At 53.1% G+C, this 19,950-nt stretch overlaps 1 pseudogene; it reads left to right on the top strand.

Moving 5' to 3' along the window:
* Positions 1–2,307: 2,307 nt before the first annotated feature.
* The window catches only part of LOC148141453 (uncharacterized), a 34,118-nt pseudogene continuing 16,475 nt past the window's right edge, over positions 2,308–19,950 (top strand).

A 19,950-nucleotide genomic window follows, 5' to 3' on the forward strand; every position in this document is an offset into this window, starting at 1 on the left:
GACTGACTGTGTGGAGTTTGCACATTCTCCCCGTGTCTGCATGGGTTTCCTCCAGGTGCTCTGGTTTCCTCCCACAGTCCAAAGATGTGCAGGTCAGGTGAATTGGCCATGCTAAATTGCCTGTAGTGTTAGGTAAATGTAGGGGAATGGGTGGGTTGCGCTTCGGTGGGTCGGTGTGGACTTGTTGGGCCGAAGGGCCTGTTTCCACACTGTAAGCAATCTAATCTAATCTAAAAAGTGACTTGGTGACGGGATACTGGCCTCAGGGGAGTTATTTCAGTGACCATGAGGGAAAAGCAAACTCCTGAAAAAAATTCAGTTGCAACAGTCATCTTTGAGTTGAGATCACCATTTCAGGCATCATGTCGTTATTTGGGAAACTTGATTCGTTCACTTCTGTCATTGAAGAATGAGCCCAGTATGTGGAAAGAATGTGGAAAGTTATTTTTTCCAGGGCAAATGACATTGGGGCAGGTGAAAAGCAAAAGGTACATCTCTCCTGACAGCTTGTGGACCCGCAGCTTTCTCGGTTATTAGGAGCCTAACTTTCCCTGAGGCACCAGATTTGAAAACCTTTCAACAGTTGATGGATGTAGTTAAAGAATATTATTATACTAAGCCTTGTTTAATTCTGAGATGCTATTGGTTTTATTTGGCAATTTGAGAACCAGGGGAATCCATATCAGGATTTTTGACTGGGTTAAGATGGCTTGGCAGAGGCATGTGACTTTGGTTTAACCCTTAATGAGATGCTGAGAGAGTGTTTGGTATGTGGGATTAACGATGTAACCATGCAAAAGCGCCTACTAGCTGAAGTCCAACTAGATTTCAAACAGACACTACAACTGGCTATCATTGGAAAATACAGCAAGTGGAGCATATGGGTTACAGTGTATTCCGATGGAAGTGGACACCCTCACCAGTCCAGCTGAGCTTGGGGAACACCACTTGAAATGAAGGCAATTGCGTAGCCTCACTCAGGACATCTCCTGAACAGAGGGACTCCAGGTCAACCCCCAGCAAAGCCCCAAAACAAAGCCAAGCCTCAGCCAAATGGTCAAAATTTTCTTTAGGATCTAGGCTGGCAGGCCATTGTAGTTGTTGCTGCATGCAGACCTAAGATAGCAAGGGTCTCACTGGACTCAAATTGAGCAAGAGAACCCGCAGGCCGGTATCTAGGAGAGTGGCACCTTGGAAAGTCCACTTACACTTGTACAGACATAAATTTGTAGTAACACTGGACCACTAACCCCTGCTCGGTCTACTTAAAGAGGGCAAGGCAGTGCCATCCAAAGCTTCAGGCTGAATTCAGTGGTGGGCTGTGTTTCTAAGTGTATATAATTACAAGTTGGAACACCATCCAGGAAGCAAAGTAGCAAATGCGGATGCATTGAGCTGCTTCCCGCTGGCAGATACCACTGGAAAGTTTTAAATTTTCTGGATACCCTTCCATTCACAGCTGACAATATTGGACACAGAAAGACCTGGTCCTGGCGAAACCGAAACAGCGCGTGGTGATGGGGGAAAGCAAAGAGCCATCAGAACCAGAATTGAAATCTTGCTAGACCCAGAGAGACCAGATCACAGTAGAGGATGGCATATTATTATGGGGAGCAAGAGTGATAGTCCCAAGTAAAGGTCACCGCCAGATTCTGGCTGAACGCTACCAAGGGTTCTCCAAAATGAAGATGTTGGTGAGAGGTTATGCCTGGTGGCCAGCATTGGCCACAATGATGGGGCACTGCCCAGAGTGCCAACGAGGTCAAAAACTACCATCAATAACTCACCCACACCCCTGGGAATGGCTGGGTAAACCCTGCACACAGTTACACGTTGACTATGTTGGTCCTTTCATACTCTCGGTCATTGGGGATGCCCATTCAAAGTGGCTGGACATGCATCGAGTTTATTCATCAATCATGGGGACTGTGATAGAAAAGCTGTAAACATCTTTTGCAATACACGGACTCTTTGAAGTGTTGTCACAGATAACAGGGCATTATTTACCTAAAGTCGAAAGGTATTTATCATACAAGGACAGCTCTATCCATCCACCATCCAAAGGTCTGGCAGAAAGAGCAGTCCAAACTTTGAAGGCAGGCTGAAAGATGCAGCCTGCAGCTTCACTAGATGCCAAACTGTCCCAGTTTCTATTTGATTATAGGACCACCCCTCACACATGGGAAGGAGAGTCCTCACCAGGTTAAATCTGACCTGGGTGGGGAAGGTGAAATGGCATTAGGAACACCAATGTCAGACACAACACTCTGCTAAGCGAGACAGACTATGAGACCGTTTACTTCAGGGATGGTGAAGGAACCATGGGACTGGCCCTGCATGAGTAAGAAGCATGGTCGATGCGAGGTCAGGTCCAGTGACGTATATAGTTCAGGTCGGTGTGATGGTCCTGAACAAGCACTTGGACCATATGAAAGCTGCAAACTCTCAAACAGCGTGGGAGAAAACATGCCCAGCTCCTTGACAGTGTTTCTGACTGCTCCAGACCTCATGAGCTCTCCGTCTCCATCAAGCGTTGAAAATGCCTCAGAATCTGAGTTGGAAGTAGCAGATGTTGCTGCTTTGATGCCCTTGCCGACCGAAGAGGAGAGTGAAATTCTTCCAAGACCCTCCGGGTGCAAGAGGCAAGCTACTGTGCGTTACAGATATAAACAGGAGTGTCAGCGGTTCTCTTCACTCTGAGGGCTGCCGCTGAAGGAGCTGCATCAGTGTCAAGGACTCTCCACACGAAAATGAAGGGTGACTTGGTGACTGGATATCAGCCTCTGTGGAGTTATAGAGGGCATTGCATGATAAACAATGTGCACAGATAGGGGGAAAATACAGAAAATTGGCACAGAGTGAAAATACTCAGAGACGGTGCAGACATGATGGTCCAATACTGTGCTCCATCAGACCCCAGGAGAGGGAAGGAGGACCCTCACAGCCCAGAGTTGCTCAGACCAGGACCAAAAACCTCAACTTATATAATCCGACTCTAAAACGCAGTCCCGATGATTCACTCCTGGTCTCTTCCTCCATCATCCCTGACCCGCTACTCTGCAGTGTGACATGTTTCTACATAGTGGCACTTTCAAGCATCACAGCTTTGTCAAAGAGGTTATATGTTTGGGTTTCTTTGGGTTGGTGATGTCACCACAGGAAATGACATCACCAACCCAAAGAAACCCAAACATATAAATAAAAAAGCAGGGATTATCAGTAGTGCTTCGCCTGGAGGCCCACTGAAGATGTTATCCAGTAGGGTGACCAAATGTCTGGAAATGAACCTTCCATCTCAGTGAGTAAATCTATATCCAGAACCTCAACCTGAGCTACAAATCTTCTCAAAACTTGATTCAGTCTATTTTATATATTAGATCTGTCATCCCAGGAATCAGTCTGGTAATCCTGAACTGCACTACCTCCATTGCCAGAACATCCTTCCTCAGATAAGGAGACTAAAGCTGCTCATAATAATGTATAACTGCAGCAAGACAACATTACAGGAAATGTAGAGTCAATATTGAATTGAACAGTGAACAATTTTGTTAGTCCATTTCTTTGGATGTTGTTGTATTGGGAACATGGCTTTTATTAATTACAAGTCTTAAAGGGAAAGAATATAGTTGTTGCCAATTAGCTTTGGCCTGTTATCCACACTGTCTTTAAGGAGAAAGTGAGGACTGCAGATGCTGGAGATCAGAGCTGAAAATGTGTTGCTGGAAAAGCGCAGCAGGTCAGGCAGCATCCAAGGAACTGGAGAATCGACGTTTCGGGCATAAGCCCTGAAGAAGAGCTTATGCCCGAAACGTCGATTCTCCTGTTCCTTGGATGCTGCCTGACCTGCTGCGCTTTTCCAGCAACACATTTCCACACTGTCTTTAGGCTGACTTGCCTCACTGCTCATATACCATAGATCTATTGAGACAGCCCTTTGCCCCAATAGGAAACGCTAGGCTCCTAATAACCGAAAAAGCTGTGGGTCCACAAGCTGTCAGGAGAATTAGTCATTGCTTTTCATATGCCTAAATGTCATTTTCCGCAAAAAAAAGCATTCTTTCCACTTACTGGGCCCAATCTTCAATCACAAGTACAAATGAGTTAAAATTCACAGATAATGGCATGATGCCAGAAATGCGTATCCCAACTCAAAGCCAATTGTTGCAAGGGTATTTTTTTCTCTCATTTCCACTGAAATAACTCCACAGAGGCTGGTATCCTGTCACCAAGTCACTCTTTATTTCCACGTGCAAGGTACGTGACACTGGTCTGGCTTCCTTATAGCCAGTTCTCAACGTGTCAGGATGTCTGACACTTCTGTTTACATCTGTCAGCCAGGGCTCCCTGATTGGACCAGATTAACAGCCCCAATCAGGGAACTCATAATCTATGATGTCCACCTGGCTGACCTCATTCCAATCACTACACCTTTGACAATGCAGCACTCCTTTTGTACTAACTCTCCAACAATGCAGTACTCCCTTCGCACTGAATCTCCAACACTGCATCTCTCACTCAGTACTGACTCTTCAACTGTGAAGTGCTCCCTCAGCACTGATTCTCCAATAGTGCAGTGCTCCCTAGTACTGAGCTTTCAACAGTGCAGCACTCCATCAGCACTGACACTCCGACAGTCTGGCACCCCCTCAGCACTGACCCTCTGACAGTGCATCACTCCATCAGTACTGACCCTCTGACAGTGCAGCACTCCCTCAGCACTGACCCTCTGACAGTGCATCACTCCATCAGTACTGACCCTCTGACAGTGCAGCACTCCCTCAGCACTGACCCTCTGACAGTGCATCACTCCATCAGTACTGACCCTCTGACAGTGCAGCACTCCCTCAGCACTGACCCTCTGACAGTGCAGCACTCCCTCAGCACTGACCCTCTGACAGTGCAGCACTCTACCAGTACTGACCCTCTGACAGTGCAGCACTCCCTCAGCACTGACCCTCTGACAGTGCAACACTCCCTCAGCACTGACCCTCGGACAGTGCATCACTCCATCAGTACTGACCCTCTGACAGTGCAGCACTCCCTCAGCACTGACCCTCTGACAGTGCATCACTCCATCAGTACTGACCCTCTGACAGTGCAGCACTCCCTCAGCACTGACCCTCTGACAGTGCAGCACTCCCTCAGCACTGACCCTCTGACAGTGCAGCACTCTACCAGTACTGACCCTCTGACAGTGCAGCACTCCCTCAGCACTGACCCTCTGACAGTGCAACACTCCCTCAGCACTGACCCTCGGACAGTCTGGCACTTTCTCAACACTGACCCTCTGACAGTGCAGCACTCCCTCAGCACTGACCCTCTGACAGTGCAACACTCCATCAGAACTGACCCTCTGACAGTGCAGCACTCCCTCAGCACTGACCCTCTGACAGTGCAGCACTCCCTCAGCACTGACCCTCTGACAGTGCAGCACTCCACCAGTACTGACCCTCTGACAGTGCAGCACTCCCTCAGCACTGACCCTCTGACAGTGCAACACTCCCTCAGCACAGACCCGCGGACAGTCTGGCACATTCTCAACACTGACCCTCTGACAGTGCAACACTCCATCAGAACTGACCCTCTGACAGTGCAGCACTCCCTCAGCACTGACCCTCTGACAGTGCAGCACTCCCTCAGCACTGACCCTCTGACAGTGCAACACTCCCTCAGCACTGACCCTCGGACAGTCTGGCACTTTCTCAACACTGACCCTCTGACAGTGCAACACTCCCTCAGCACTGACCCTCGGACAGTGCAGCACTCCCTCAGCACTGACCCTCGGACAGTCTGGCACTTTCTCAACACTGATGCTCTGACAGTGCAACACTCCATTCGGAACTGACCCTCTGACAGTGCAGCACTCCCTCAGCACTGACCCTCTGACAGTGCAACACTCCCTCAGCACTGACCCTCGGACAGTCTGGCACTTTCTCAACACTGACCCTCTGACAGTGCAACACTCCATCACGACTGACCCTCTGACTGTGCAGCACTCCCTCAGCACTGACCCTCTGACAGTGCAGCACTTTCTCAACACTGACCCTCTGACAGTGCAACACTCCCTCAGCACTGACCCTCGGACAGTGCAACACTCCATCAGAACTGACCCTCTGACAGTGCAGCACTCCCTCAGCACTGACCCTCTGACAGTGTAGCACTTTCTCAACACTGACCCTCTGACAGTGCGGCACTCCCTCAGTACTGACCCTCTGACAGTGCAGCACTCCCTCAGTACTGACCCTCTGACAGTGCAACATTCCATCAGTACTGACTCTCTGACAGTGCAGCACTCCCTCAGTACTGACCCTCTGACAGTGCAGCACTCCATCAGTACTGACCCTCTGACAGTGCAGTGCTCCATCAGTACTGGCCCTCTGACAGTGCAGTGCTCCATCAGTACTGACCCTCTGACAGTGCAGTGCTCCATCAGTACTGACCCTCTGACAGTGCAGCACTCCATCAGTACTGACCCTCTGACAGTGCAGTGCTCCCTCAGTACTGACCCTCTGACAGTGCAGTGCTCCATCAGTACTGACCCTCTGACAGTGCAGTGCTCCATCAGTACTGACCCTCTGACAGTGCAGTGCTCCATCAGTACTGACCCTCTGACAGTGCAGCACTCCATCAGTACTGACCCTCTGACAGTGCAGCGCTCCATCAGTACTGACCCTCTGACAGTGCAGCACTCCATCAGTACTGACCCTCTGACACTGCAGTGCTCCATCAGTACTGACCCTCTGACAGTGCAGTGCTCCATCAGTACTGACCCTCTGACAGTGCAGTGCTCCAACAGTACTGGCCCTCTGACAGTGCAGCACTCCATCAGTACTGACCCTCTGACAGTGCAGTGCTCCATCAGTACTGGCCCTCTGACAGTGCAGCTCTCCATCAGTACTGACCCTCTGACAGTGCAGCACTCCATCAGTACTGACCCTCTGACACTGCAGTGCTCCATCAGTACTGGCCCTCTGACAGTGCAGCACTCCATCAGTACTGACTCTCTGACAGTGCAGCACTCCATCAGTACTGACCCTCTGACACTGCAGTGCTCCATCAGTACTGACTCTCTGACAGTGCAGCACTCCATCAGTACTGACCCTCTGACAGTGCAGCGCTCCATCAGTACTGGCCCTCTGACAGTGCAGCACTCCATCAGTACTGACCCTCTGACAGTGCAGCACTCCATCAGTACTGACCCTCTGACACTGCAGTGCTCCATCAGTACTGGCCCTCTGACAGTGCAGTGCTCCATCAGTACTGACCCTCTGACAGTGCAGCACTCCATCAGTACTGACCCTCTGACAGTGCAGTGCTCCATCGGTACTGACCCTCTTACAGTGCAGCACTCCATCAGTACTGACCCTCTGACAGTGCAGTGCTCCATCAGTACTGACCCTCTGACAGTGCAGCTCTCCATCAGTACTGACTCTCTGACAGTGCAGCACTCCATCAGTACTGACCCTCTGACAGTGCAGCGCTCCATCAGTACTGGCCCTCTGACAGTGCAGCACTCCATCAGTACTGACCCTCTGACAGTGCAGTGCTCCATCAGTACTGACCCTCTGACAGTGCAGTGCTCCATCAGTACTGGCCCTCTGACAGTGCAGTGCTCCATCAGTACTGACCCTCTGACAGTGCAGCACTCCATCAGTACTGACCCTCTGACAGTGCAGTGCTCCATCAGTACTGACCCTCTTACAGTGCAGCACTCCATCAGTACTGACCCTCTGACAGTGCAGTGCTCCATCAGTACTGACTCTCTGACAGTGCAGCTCTCCATCAGTACTGACTCTCTGACAGTGCAGCACTCCATCAGTACTGACCCTCTGACAGTGCAGCGCTCCATCAGTACTGACCCTCTGACAGTGCAGCACTCCATCAGTACTGACCCTCTGACACTGCAGTGCTCCATCAGTACTGACCCTCTGACAGTGCAGTGCTCCATCAGTACTGACCCTCTGACAGTGCAGTGCTCCAACAGTACTGGCCCTCTGACAGTGCAGCACTCCATCAGTACTGACCCTCTGACACTGCAGTGCTCCATCAGTACTGGCCCTCTGACAGTGCAGCACTCCATCAGTACTGACCCTCTGACAGTGAAGCACTCCATCAGTACTGACCCTCTGACACTGCAGTGCTCCCTCAGTACTGACCCTCTGACAGTGCAGTGCTCCATCAGTACTGACCCTCTGACAGTGCAGTGCTCCATCAGTACTGACCCTCTGACAGTGCAGTGCTCCATCAGTACTGACCCTCTGACACTGTGTCACAGCCTCAATACTGACAGTCTGACAATGTAGCATTCCCTAAACACTGACTTTCCGACTGTGCGCCCCCCCCGCCTCAGTACTGACCCTCTGACAGTGCAGCACTCCATCAGTACTGACCCTCTGACAGTGCAGTGCTCCATCAGTACTGACCCTCTGACAGTGCAGCTCTCCATCAGTACTGACTCTCTGACAGTGCAGTGCTCCATCAGTACTGACCCTCTGACAGTGCAGCGCTCCATCAGTACTGTCCCTCTGACAGTGCAGCACTCCATCAGTACTGACCCTCTGACAGTGCAGCGCTCCATCAGTACTGTCCCTCTGACAGTGCAGCACTCCATCAGTACTGACCCTCTGACAGTGCAGCGCTCCATCAGTACTGACCCTCTGACAGTGCAGCACTCCATCCGTACTGACCCTCTGACAGTGCAGCGCTCCATCAGTACTGGCCCTCTGACAGTGCAGCACTCCATCAGTACTGACCCTCTGACACTGCAGTGCTCCATCAGTACTGGCCCTCTGACAGTGCAGCACTCCATCAGTACTGACCCTCTGACAGTGCAGCACTCCATCAGTACTGACCCTCTGACAGTGCAGTGCTCCATCAGTACTGGCCCTCTGACAGTGCAGCTCTCCATCAGTACTGACCCTCTGACAGTGCAGCACTCCATCAGTACTGACCCTCTGACACTGCAGTGCTCCATCAGTACTGGCCCTCTGACAGTGCAGCACTCCATCAGTACTGACTCTCTGACAGTGCAGCACTCCATCAGTACTGACCCTCTGACACTGCAGTGCTCCATCAGTACTGACTCTCTGACAGTGCAGCACTCCATCAGTACTGACCCTCTGACAGTGCAGCGCTCCATCAGTACTGGCCCTCTGACAGTGCAGCACTCCATCAGTACTGACCCTCTGACAGTGCAGCACTCCATCAGTACTGACCCTCTGACACTGCAGTGCTCCATCAGTACTGACCCTCTGACAGTGCAGTGCTCCATCAGTACTGACCCTCTGACAGTGCAGTGCTCCATCAGTACTGGCCCTCTGACAGTGCAGTGCTCCATCAGTACTGACCCTCTGACAGTGCAGCACTCCATCAGTACTGACCCTCTGACAGTGCAGTGCTCCATCAGTACTGACCCTCTTACAGTGCAGCACTCCATCAGTACTGACCCTCTGACAGTGCAGTGCTCCATCAGTACTGACCCTCTGACAGTGCAGCTCTCCATCAGTACTGACTCTCTGACAGTGCAGCACTCCATCAGTACTGACCCTCTGACAGTGCAGCGCTCCATCAGTACTGACCCTCTGACAGTGCAGCGCTCCATCAGTACTGACCCTCTGACACTGCAGTGCTCCATCAGTACTGACCCTCTGACAGTGCAGTGCTCCATCAGTACTGACCCTCTGACAGTGCAGTGCTCCAACAGTACTGGCCCTCTGACAGTGCAGCACTCCATCAGTACTGACCCTCTGACACTGCAGTGCTCCATCAGTACTGGCCCTCTGACAGTGCAGCACTCCATCAGTACTGACCCTCTGACAGTGCAGCACTCCATCAGTACTGACCCTCTGACACTGCAGTGCTCCCTCAGTACTGACCCTCTGACAGTGCAGTGCTCCATCAGTACTGACCCTCTGACAGTGCAGTGCTCCATCAGTACTGACCCTCTGACAGTGCAGTGCTCCATCAGTACTGACCCTCTGACACTGTGTCACAGCCTCAATACTGACAGTCTGACAATGTAGCATTCCCTAAACACTGACTTTCCGACTGTGCGCCCCCCCCCCCCCTCAGTACTGACCCTCTGACAGTGCAGCACTCCATCAGTACTGACCCTCTGACAGTGCAGTGCTCCATCAGTACTGACCCTCTGACAGTGCAGCTCTCCATCAGTACTGACTCTCTGACAGTGCAGTGCTCCATCAGTACTGACCCTCTGACAGTGCAGCGCTCCATCAGTACTGTCCCTCTGACAGTGCAGCACTCCATCAGTACTGACCCTCTGACAGTGCAGCACTCCATCAGTACTGACCCTCTGACAGTGCAGCACTCCATCAGTACTGACCCTCTGACAGTGCAGCGCTCCATCAGTACTGGCCCTCTGACAGTGCAGCACTCCATCAGTACTGACCCTCTGACACTGCAGTGCTCCATCAGTACTGGCCCTCTGACAGTGCAGCACTCCATCAGTACTGACCCTCTGACAGTGCAGCACTCCATCAGTACTGACCCTCTGACAGTGCAGTGCTCCATCAGTACTGGCCCTCTGACAGTGCAGCTCTCCATCAGTACTGACCCTCTGACAGTGCAGCACTCCATCAGTACTGACCCTCTGACACTGCAGTGCTCCATCAGTACTGGCCCTCTGACAGTGCAGCACTCCATCAGTACTGACTCTCTGACAGTGCAGCACTCCATCAGTACTGACCCTCTGACACTGCAGTGCTCCATCAGTACTGACTCTCTGACAGTGCAGCACTCCATCAGTACTGACCCTCTGACAGTGCAGCGCTCCATCAGTACTGGCCCTCTGACAGTGCAGCACTCCATCAGTACTGACCCTCTGACAGTGCAGCACTCCATCAGTACTGACCCTCTGACAGTGCAGCACTCCATCAGTACTGACCCTCTGACACTGCAGTGCTCCATCAGTACTGACCCTCTGACAGTGCAGCACTCCATCAGTACTGACCCTCTGACAGTGCAGTGCTCCATCAGTACTGACCCTCTGACAGTGCAGCTCTCCATCAGTACTGACTCTCTGACAGTGCAGTGCTCCATCAGTACTGACCCTCTGACAGTGCAGCACTCCATCAGTACTGACCCTCTGACACTGCAGTGCTCCATCAGTACTGGCCCTCTGACAGTGCAGCACTCCATCAGTACTGACCCTCTGACAGTGCAGCACTCCATCAGTACTGACCCTCTGACAGTGCAGTGCTCCATCAGTACTGGCCCTCTGACAGTGCAGCTCTCCATCAGTACTGACCCTCTGACAGTGCAGCACTCCATCAGTACTGACCCTCTGACACTGCAGTGCTCCATCAGTACTGGCCCTCTGACAGTGCAGCACTCCATCAGTACTGACTCTCTGACAGTGCAGCACTCCATCAGTACTGACCCTCTGACACTGCAGTGCTCCATCAGTACTGACTCTCTGACAGTGCAGCACTCCATCAGTACTGACCCTCTGACAGTGCAGCGCTCCATCAGTACTGGCCCTCTGACAGTGCAGCACTCCATCAGTACTGACCCTCTGACAGTGCAGCACTCCATCAGTACTGACCCTCTGACACTGCAGTGCTCCATCAGTACTGGCCCTCTGACAGTGCAGTGCTCCATCAGTACTGACCCTCTGACAGTGCAGCACACCATCAGTACTGACCCTCTGACAGTGCAGCACTCCATCAGTACTGACCCTCTGACAGTGCAGTGCTCCATCAGTACTGACCCTCTTACAGTGCAGCACTCCATCAGTACTGACCCTCTGACAGTGCAGTGCTCCATCAGTACTGACCCTCTGACAGTGCAGCTCTCCATCAGTACTGACTCTCTGACAGTGCAGCACTCCATCAGTACTGACCCTCTGACAGTGCAGCGCTCCATCAGTACTGGCCCTCTGACAGTGCAGCACTCCATCAGTACTGACCCTCTGACAGTGCAGTGCTCCATCAGTACTGACCCTCTGACAGTGCAGTGCTCCATCAGTACTGGCCCTCTGACAGTGCAGTGCTCCATCAGTACTGACCCTCTGACAGTGCAGCACTCCATCAGTACTGACCCTCTGACAGTGCAGTGCTCCATCAGTACTGACCCTCTTACAGTGCAGCACTCCATCAGTACTGACCCTCTGACAGTGCAGTGCTCCATCAGTACTGACTCTCTGACAGTGCAGCTCTCCATCAGTACTGACTCTCTGACAGTGCAGCACTCCATCAGTACTGACCCTCTGACAGTGCAGCGCTCCATCAGTACTGACCCTCTGACAGTGCAGCACTCCATCAGTACTGACCCTCTGACACTGCAGTGCTCCATCAGTACTGACCCTCTGACAGTGCAGTGCTCCATCAGTACTGACCCTCTGACAGTGCAGTGCTCCAACAGTACTGGCCCTCTGACAGTGCAGCACTCCATCAGTACTGACCCTCTGACACTGCAGTGCTCCATCAGTACTGGCCCTCTGACAGTGCAGCACTCCATCAGTACTGACCCTCTGACAGTGAAGCACTCCATCAGTACTGACCCTCTGACACTGCAGTGCTCCCTCAGTACTGACCCTCTGACAGTGCAGTGCTCCATCAGTACTGACCCTCTGACAGTGCAGTGCTCCATCAGTACTGACCCTCTGACAGTGCAGTGCTCCATCAGTACTGACCCTCTGACACTGTGTCACAGCCTCAATACTGACAGTCTGACAATGTAGCATTCCCTAAACACTGACTTTCCGACTGTGCGCCCCCCCCGCCTCAGTACTGACCCTCTGACAGTGCAGCACTCCATCAGTACTGACCCTCTGACAGTGCAGTGCTCCATCAGTACTGACCCTCTGACAGTGCAGCTCTCCATCAGTACTGACTCTCTGACAGTGCAGTGCTCCATCAGTACTGACCCTCTGACAGTGCAGCGCTCCATCAGTACTGTCCCTCTGACAGTGCAGCACTCCATCAGTACTGACCCTCTGACAGTGCAGCACTCCATCAGTACTGACCCTCTGACAGTGCAGCACTCCATCAGTACTGACCCTCTGACAGTGCAGCGCTCCATCAGTACTGGCCCTCTGACAGTGCAGCACTCCATCAGTACTGACCCTCTGACACTGCAGTGCTCCATCAGTACTGGCCCTCTGACAGTGCAGCACTCCATCAGTACTGACCCTCTGACAGTGCAGCACTCCATCAGTACTGACCCTCTGACAGTGCAGTGCTCCATCAGTACTGGCCCTCTGACAGTGCAGCTCTCCATCAGTACTGACCCTCTGACAGTGCAGCACTCCATCAGTACTGACCCTCTGACACTGCAGTGCTCCATCAGTACTGGCCCTCTGACAGTGCAGCACTCCATCAGTACTGACTCTCTGACAGTGCAGCACTCCATCAGTACTGACCCTCTGACACTGCAGTGCTCCATCAGTACTGACTCTCTGACAGTGCAGCACTCCATCAGTACTGACCCTCTGACAGTGCAGCGCTCCATCAGTACTGGCCCTCTGACAGTGCAGCACTCCATCAGTACTGACCCTCTGACAGTGCAGCACTCCATCAGTACTGACCCTCTGACAGTGCAGCACTCCATCAGTACTGACCCTCTGACACTGCAGTGCTCCATCAGTACTGACCCTCTGACAGTGCAGCACTCCATCAGTACTGACCCTCTGACAGTGCAGTGCTCCATCAGTACTGACCCTCTGACAGTGCAGCTCTCCATCAGTACTGACTCTCTGACAGTGCAGTGCTCCATCAGTACTGACCCTCTGACAGTGCAGCGCTCCATCAGTACTGGCCCTCTGACAGTGCAGCACTCCATCAGTACTGACCCTCTGACACTGCAGTGCTCCATCAGTACTGGCCCTCTGACAGTGCAGCACTCCATCAGTACTGACCCTCTGACAGTGCAGCACTCCATCAGTACTGACCCTCTGACAGTGCAGTGCTCCATCAGTACTGGCCCTCTGACAGTGCAGCTCTCCATCAGTACTGACCCTCTGACAGTGCAGCACTCCATCAGTACTGACCCTCTGACACTGCAGTGCTCCATCAGTACTGGCCCTCTGACAGTGCAGCACTCCATCAGTACTGACTCTCTGACAGTGCAGCACTCCATCAGTACTGACCCTCTGACACTGCAGTGCTCCATCAGTACTGACTCTCTGACAGTGCAGCACTCCATCAGTACTGACCCTCTGACAGTGCAGCGCTCCATCAGTACTGGCCCTCTGACAGTGCAGCACTCCATCAGTACTGACCCTCTGACAGTGCAGCACTCCATCAGTACTGACCCTCTGACACTGCAGTGCTCCATCAGTACTGGCCCTCTGACAGTGCAGTGCTCCATCAGTACTGACCCTCTGACAGTGCAGCACTCCATCAGTACTGACCCTCTGACAGTGCAGCACTCCATCAGTACTGACCCTCTGACAGTGCAGTGCTCCATCAGTACTGACCCTCTTACAGTGCAGCACTCCATCAGTACTGACCCTCTGACAGTGCAGTGCTCCATCAGTACTGACCCTCTGACAGTGCAGCTCTCCATCAGTACTGACTCTCTGACAGTGCAGCACTCCATCAGTACTGACCCTCTGACAGTGCAGCGCTCCATCAGTACTGGCCCTCTGACAGTGCAGCACTCCATCAGTACTGACCCTCTGACAGTGCAGTGCTCCATCAGTACTGACCCTCTGACAGTGCAGTGCTCCATCAGTACTGGCCCTCTGACAGTGCAGTGCTCCATCAGTACTGACCCTCTGACAGTGCAGCACTCCATCAGTACTGACCCTCTGACAGTGCAGTGCTCCATCAGTACTGACCCTCTTACAGTGCAGCACTCCATCAGTACTGACCCTCTGACAGTGCAGTGCTCCATCAGTACTGACTCTCTGACAGTGCAGCTCTCCATCAGTACTGACTCTCTGACAGTGCAGCACTCCATCAGTACTGACCCTCTGACAGTGCAGCGCTCCATCAGTACTGACCCTCTGACAGTGCAGCACTCCATCAGTACTGACCCTCTGACACTGCAGTGCTCCATCAGTACTGACCCTCTGACAGTGCAGTGCTCCATCAGTACTGACCCTCTGACAGTGCAGTGCTCCAACAGTACTGGCCCTCTGACAGTGCAGCACTCCATCAGTACTGACCCTCTGACACTGCAGTGCTCCATCAGTACTGGCCCTCTGACAGTGCAGCACTCCATCAGTACTGACCCTCTGACAGTGAAGCACTCCATCAGTACTGACCCTCTGACACTGCAGTGCTCCCTCAGTACTGACCCTCTGACAGTGCAGTGCTCCATCAGTACTGACCCTCTGACAGTGCAGTGCTCCATCAGTACTGACCCTCTGACAGTGCAGTGCTCCATCAGTACTGACCCTCTGACACTGTGTCACAGCCTCAATACTGACAGTCTGACAATGTAGCATTCCCTAAACACTGACTTTCCGACTGTGCGCCCCCCCCGCCTCAGTACTGACCCTCTGACAGTGCAGCACTCCATCAGTACTGACCCTCTGACAGTGCAGTGCTCCATCAGTACTGACCCTCTGACAGTGCAGCTCTCCATCAGTACTGACTCTCTGACAGTGCAGTGCTCCATCAGTACTGACCCTCTGACAGTGCAGCGCTCCATCAGTACTGTCCCTCTGACAGTGCAGCACTCCATCAGTACTGACCCTCTGACAGTGCAGCGCTCCATCAGTACTGTCCCTCTGACAGTGCAGCACTCCATCAGTACTGACCCTCTGACAGTGCAGCGCTCCATCAGTACTGACCCTCTGACAGTGCAGCACTCCATCAGTACTGACCCTCTGACAGTGCAGCGCTCCATCAGTACTGGCCCTCTGACAGTGCAGCACTCCATCAGTACTGACCCTCTGACACTGCAGTGCTCCATCAGTACTGGCCCTCTGACAGTGCAGCACTCCATCAGTACTGACCCTCTGACAGTGCAGCACTCCATCAGTACTGACCCTCTGACAGTGCAGTGCTCCATCAGTACTGGCCCTCTGACAGTGCAGCTCTCCATCAGTACTGACCCTCTGACAGTGCAGCACTCCATCAGTACTGACCCTCTGACACTGCAGTGCTCCATCAGTACTGGCCCTCTGACAGTGCAGCACTCCATCAGTACTGACTCTCTGACAGTGCAGCACTCCATCAGTACTGACCCTCTGACACTGCAGTGCTCCATCAGTACTGACTCTCTGACAGTGCAGCACTCCATCAGTACTGACCCTCTGACAGTGCAGCGCTCCATCAGTACTGGCCCTCTGACAGTGCAGCACTCCATCAGTACTGACCCTCTGACAGTGCAGCACTCCATCAGTACTGACCCTCTGACACTGCAGTGCTCCATCAGTACTGACCCTCTGACAGTGCAGTGCTCCATCAGTACTGACCCTCTGACAGTGCAGTGCTCCATCAGTACTGGCCCTCTGACAGTGCAGTGCTCCATCAGTACTGACCCTCTGACAGTGCAGCACTCCATCAGTACTGACCCTCTGACAGTGCAGTGCTCCATCAGTACTGACCCTCTTACAGTGCAGCACTCCATCAGTACTGACCCTCTGACAGTGCAGTGCTCCATCAGTACTGACCCTCTGACAGTGCAGCTCTCCATCAGTACTGACTCTCTGACAGTGCAGCACTCCATCAGTACTGACCCTCTGACAGTGCAGCGCTCCATCAGTACTGACCCTCTGACAGTGCAGCGCTCCATCAGTACTGACCCTCTGACACTGCAGTGCTCCATCAGTACTGACCCTCTGACAGTGCAGTGCTCCATCAGTACTGACCCTCTGACAGTGCAGTGCTCCAACAGTACTGGCCCTCTGACAGTGCAGCACTCCATCAGTACTGACCCTCTGACACTGCAGTGCTCCATCAGTTCTGGCCCTCTGACAGTGCAGCACTCCATCAGTACTGACCCTCTGACAGTGCAGCACTCCATCAGTACTGACCCTCTGACACTGCAGTGCTCCCTCAGTACTGACCCTCTGACAGTGCAGTGCTCCATCAGTACTGACCCTCTGACAGTGCAGTGCTCCATCAGTACTGACCCTCTGACAGTGCAGTGCTCCATCAGTACTGACCCTCTGACACTGTGTCACAGCCTCAATACTGACAGTCTGACAATGTAGCATTCCCTAAACACTGACTTTCCGACTGTGCGCCCCCCCCCCCCTCAGTACTGACCCTCTGACAGTGCAGCACTCCATCAGTACTGACCCTCTGACAGTGCAGTGCTCCATCAGTACTGACCCTCTGACAGTGCAGCTCTCCATCAGTACTGACTCTCTGACAGTGCAGTGCTCCATCAGTACTGACCCTCTGACAGTGCAGCGCTCCATCAGTACTGTCCCTCTGACAGTGCAGCACTCCATCAGTACTGACCCTCTGACAGTGCAGCACTCCATCAGTACTGACCCTCTGACAGTGCAGCACTCCATCAGTACTGACCCTCTGACAGTGCAGCGCTCCATCAGTACTGGCCCTCTGACAGTGCAGCACTCCATCAGTACTGACCCTCTGACACTGCAGTGCTCCATCAGTACTGGCCCTCTGACAGTGCAGCACTCCATCAGTACTGACCCTCTGACAGTGCAGCACTCCATCAGTACTGACCCTCTGACAGTGCAGTGCTCCATCAGTACTGGCCCTCTGACAGTGCAGCTCTCCATCAGTACTGACCCTCTGACAGTGCAGCACTCCATCAGAACTGACCCTCTGACACTGCAGTGCTCCATCAGTACTGGCCCTCTGACAGTGCAGCACTCCATCAGTACTGACTCTCTGACAGTGCAGCACTCCATCAGTACTGACCCTCTGACACTGCAGTGCTCCATCAGTACTGACTCTCTGACAGTGCAGCACTCCATCAGTACTGACCCTCTGACAGTGCAGCGCTCCATCAGTACTGGCCCTCTGACAGTGCAGCACTCCATCAGTACTGACCCTCTGACAGTGCAGCACTCCATCAGTACTGACCCTCTGACAGTGCAGCACTCCATCAGTACTGACCCTCTGACACTGCAGTGCTCCATCAGTACTGACCCTCTGACAGTGCAGCACTCCATCAGTACTGACCCTCTGACAGTGCAGTGCTCCATCAGTACTGACCCTCTGACAGTGCAGCTCTCCATCAGTACTGACTCTCTGACAGTGCAGTGCTCCATCAGTACTGACCCTCTGACAGTGCAGCGCTCCATCAGTACTGGCCCTCTGACAGTGCAGCACTCCATCAGTACTGACCCTCTGACACTGCAGTGCTCCATCAGTACTGGCCCTCTGACAGTGCAGCACTCCATCAGTACTGACCCTCTGACAGTGCAGCACTCCATCAGTACTGACCCTCTGACAGTGCAGTGCTCCATCAGTACTGGCCCTCTGACAGTGCAGCTCTCCATCAGTACTGACCCTCTGACAGTGCAGCACTCCATCAGTACTGACCCTCTGACACTGCAGTGCTCCATCAGTACTGGCCCTCTGACAGTGCAGCACTCCATCAGTACTGACTCTCTGACAGTGCAGCACTCCATCAGTACTGACCCTCTGACACTGCAGTGCTCCATCAGTACTGGCCCTCTGACAGTGCAGCACTCCATCAGTACTGACTCTCTGACAGTGCAGCACTCCATCAGTACTGACCCTCTGACAGTGCAGCGCTCCATCAGTACTGGCCCTCTGACAGTGCAGCACTCCATCAGTACTGACCCTCTGACAGTGCAGCACTCCATCAGTACTGACCCTCTGACACTGCAGTGCTCCATCAGTACTGGCCCTCTGACAGTGCAGTGCTCCATCAGTACTGACCCTCTGACAGTGCAGCACTCCATCAGTACTGACCCTCTGACAGTGCAGTGCTCCATCAGTACTGACCCTCTTACAGTGCAGCACTCCATCAGTACTGACCCTCTGACAGTGCAGTGCTCCATCAGTACTGACCCTCTGACAGTGCAGCTCTCCATCAGTACTGACTCTCTGACAGTGCAGCACTCCATCAGTACTGACCCTCTGACAGTGCAGCGCTCCATCAGTACTGGCCCTCTGACAGTGCAGCACTCCATCAGTACTGACCCTCTGACAGTGCAGTGCTCCATCAGTACTGACCCTCTGACAGTGCAGTGCTCCATCAGTACTGACCCTCTGACAGTGCAGCTCTCCATCAGTACTGACCCTCTGACAGTGCAGCACTCCATCAGTACTGACCCTCTGACACTGCAGTGCTCCATCAGTACTGGCCCTCTGACAGTGCAGCACTCCATCAGTACTGACTCTCTGACAGTGCAGCACTCCATCAGTACTGACCCTCTGACACTGCAGTGCTCCATCAGTACTGACTCTCTGACAGTGCAGCACTCCATCAGTACTGACCCTCTGACAGTGCAGCGCTCCATCAGTACTGGCCCTCTGACAGTGCAGCACTCCATCAGTACTGACCCTCTGACAGTGCAGCACTCCATCAGTACTGACCCTCTGACACTGCAGTGCTCCATCAGTACTGGCCCTCTGACAGTGCAGTGCTCCATCAGTACTGGCCCTCTGACAGTGCAGCTCTCCATCAGTACTGACCCTCTGACAGTGCAGCACTCCATCAGTACTGACCCTCTGACAGTGCAGTGCTCCATCAGTACTGACCCTCTTACAGTGCAGCACTCCATCAGTACTGACCCTCTGACAGTGCAGTGCTCCATCAGTACTGACCCTCTGACAGTGCAGCTCTCCATCAGTACTGACTCTCTGACAGTGCAGCACTCCATCAGTACTGACCCTCTGACAGTGCAGCGCTCCATCAGTACTGGCCCTCTGACAGTGCAGCACTCCATCAGTACTGACCCTCTGACAGTGCAGTGCTCCATCAGTACTGACCCTCTGACAGTGCAGTGCTCCATCAGTACTGGCCCTCTGACAGTGCAGTGCTCCATCAGTACTGACCCTCTGACAGTGCAGCACTCCATCAGTA

The sequence above is a fragment of the Chiloscyllium plagiosum genome, unplaced genomic scaffold (assembly GCF_037043375.1).
Source record: "Chiloscyllium plagiosum isolate Xiang-an unplaced genomic scaffold, Cpla_swu_hap1 HiC_scaffold_33, whole genome shotgun sequence".
NCBI classification, from domain to species: Eukaryota; Metazoa; Chordata; class Chondrichthyes; order Orectolobiformes; family Hemiscylliidae; genus Chiloscyllium; species Chiloscyllium plagiosum.